Below are 3109 nucleotides of genomic sequence, written 5' to 3'. Positions count from 1 at the left end.
GCTCTTAATTGTATTTTAGAAGAAGTTAGAAACATCATAAACACATAATCTTTGTATTCTTTCTTCATTAGACACATCATAAACACATAATTTTTGTATTCTTTCTCCATTCTGTGTAAATTATTTATTCTTGTGTTCTTGTGATCAATTACTTCATATTGTGGCTTAATCTCCTATTTTCTCCAACAACTTGGCATTGGATTAACCCAGTATCATCTTCTGCTTTTCATAACAACTGGTATTAGAGCTGAAGGTTTTCTGGCGGGTTCTTGGGAGGTCCAAGTTGGATATTAAAGAGAGATTGAAGCGAGGTCAATTGTTTTAAGGATGGCAACTATGAAATTCAAGATTCCGCTTTTGGATGACAACAAGATTTTTTGTTATGGCAGATTTTTTTGTTTACATGCTAGCGGAGAAGCAATGCAAGGATTGGTATTTATTTTGGAAGGTTCGATGATCACTTTGAATGCAACTGCAGCTTATTGTTTGATAAGTGATGACTCGGGTAAAATCAACTGTGATAGGATTGTTCGTGGTGATTCGAAAAATAATATTGGAGAATCTTCTAGTAGCTAAAGTGGAGCTAGTTGTGATCATATTGCTCATGGTGATTTGAGCAGGTTCGATAATTCGGGTGGAGTTGGAAGTGCTCATAGTGATTCTAACGGTTTTGGTGACTCGACTGGAGCTGAAAGTGAATGGGACGATTCAAGCAGGGTTGGCGTACAAAGTAGCTCTGCTAGGCTTGGATTTAGTTTACAATTGCTAAGTATACCCGTCAAGGGAATGGTGGAAGAGGTGGGAGCAATTTGGTGGAGTGTTTTTATTTGAAGACTTTTGTTGAAGTTAAAGAGTTAAGTTTTATTTCTTATAATGGAATTCGTGTCGATGTGGAGTTTGTTAGAATTGGGTTATGACCCGAATTCTTGTTGAGCATTTAATGGGAAATATTGTTGGAGAAATATTGGGAGTTGGTAGTAGACTTGACGATGTTTTAAAGGAGTCCAAGGTGAATTTAACTCTTATTTCATCACAAATTCTCCATTATTGGTTTTACCTATTGTATCGGGACTTTCACCTTATATTAAATATGTGGTGTACAACACATATTAAAACTGACCAATTATCCAATTAATTATTGGTCCAAAAGATACTTTATAACTCCATACTATTGATTATAATGAATTCACCACTTCTGCTCATGGTTTTCCCGGATTCGAGTTTTCATGTAAATCTTGTTTTGCTTGTGATCCATTATTTTCATATTGCCCATATTTCATCTTTATTTGGCTGGATTCTCAACTATCGAAGCCATTCCGCTTACAACAAAGTGGTTTCAAGTCTAATCCGAATTATAAAATTACTTATTAGTGATTTTCTAAGCTTGGCCAAACATCCTATTGTACTCCTTTCTTCTGCGAACTAAACTTAATTACAGAAAAGAAAACAAAACCCAAATGAATTCCATGTTTAAACAATATAATTCAATTTCACTCACAGTCGCCGAGCTTGTTGGGCTTGGTGAGGGAAGCCTTAGCACAAACTTCAAGCGGGTCGGACGGTTTTGAACTCATTGTCACGGTCAGGCTTCTCGCCCTCTTTCCAATTCCGGGTCGGGTTAATCTAATGGAGGTAGCGAAGAAGGTCCGTGATGATGAAAGGCAGCTGAGATGTTTGATTGTGGCGGAGAGTCCGGCAGCGGACGGTGTCATTTTGGTGGTCGACATTTGGTGAAGAAGCGGGGGGTGGCCTGCGTGAAAGCTACTGGATAGTTCATTGTGATTCTAGCGAATACTATAATTTTGTGATAGGAAAGAGCCCAACGGGACTAAGGGCACGCGTGGCATTTTGGGGGTACAATAAAAAGTATAGCAAAAAGCAAAATTATTTTTACTAAGGTCCAATTGATAACTTCGTATTTCATGGAAATGAATTCGTTTTTCTACCTTAACTATTTGATACGAAAGTGAAAATGAAGTTCAAATTTCAAGGTACAAACACTTAAAGAATATTTTTTGGCCAATTTCATAAAAATCGAATTCTTATGATTTTGGTGATTTTTTCTTTCCCAACTTACGTGGAATTAGTGTATCTTTTTAACCTTTGCTATCAAACGGACTTTAAGGGTAATTCACTCTAAACTTTTTGACAGTTCCGTCTTTGAGGAATATCCTTTTAGTTTTTCATTTTTGGTGAAAATCCCCATAGATAGCTCAAACCTTGCAAAATACTATCTACCATTCAATTTCGTTACTTTAAGCATTAAAAATACACTAATTAGGGCCAAAATTTAAAAATGCTAATATTTTTCAATTAATTTTAGATAATATCCAAACTTTTTATTTATGTCCCTCACAGTCCTAAACATTTAATTTCTTTGCAGTAGAAAGACAAATAGATGGAATCCATCCATTCCATGGCCTGCGTGAAAGCTACTGGATAGTTCATTGTGATTCTAGCGAATACTATAATTTTGTGATAGGAAAGAGCCCAACGGGACTAAGGGCACGCGTGGCATTTTGGGGGTACAATAAAAAGTAGAGCAAAAAGCAAAATTATTCCAATTGATAACTTCGTATTTCATGGAAATGAATTCGTTTTTCTACCTTAACTATTTGATACGAAAGTGAAAATGAAGTTCAAATTTCAAGGTACAAACACTTAAAGAATATTTTTTGGCCAATTTCATAAAAATCGAATTCTTATGATTTTGGTGATTTTTTCTTTCCCAACTTACGTGGAATTAGTGTATCTTTTTAACCTTTGCTATCAAACGGACTTTAAGGGTAATTCACTCTAAACTTTTTGACAGTTCCGTCTTTGAGGAATATCCTTTTAGTTTTTCATTTTTGGTGAAAATCCCCATAGATAGCTCAAACCTTGCAAAATACTATCTACCATTCAATTTCGTTACTTTAAGCATTAAAAATACACTAATTAGGGCCAAAATTTAAAAATGCTAATATTTTTCAATTAATTTTAGATAATATCCAAACTTTTTATTTATGTCCCTCACAGTCCTAAACATTTAATTTCTTTGCAGTAGAAAGACAAATAGATGGAATCCATCCATTCCACCGTTAATTGACCAGAAAAGTTGTTTTCAACC

This window comes from Olea europaea, chromosome 14 (assembly GCF_002742605.1).
Source record: "Olea europaea var. sylvestris chromosome 14, O_europaea_v1, whole genome shotgun sequence".
NCBI lineage: Eukaryota > Viridiplantae > Streptophyta > Magnoliopsida > Lamiales > Oleaceae > Olea > Olea europaea.
This window is presented reverse-complemented; position numbering follows the sequence as displayed.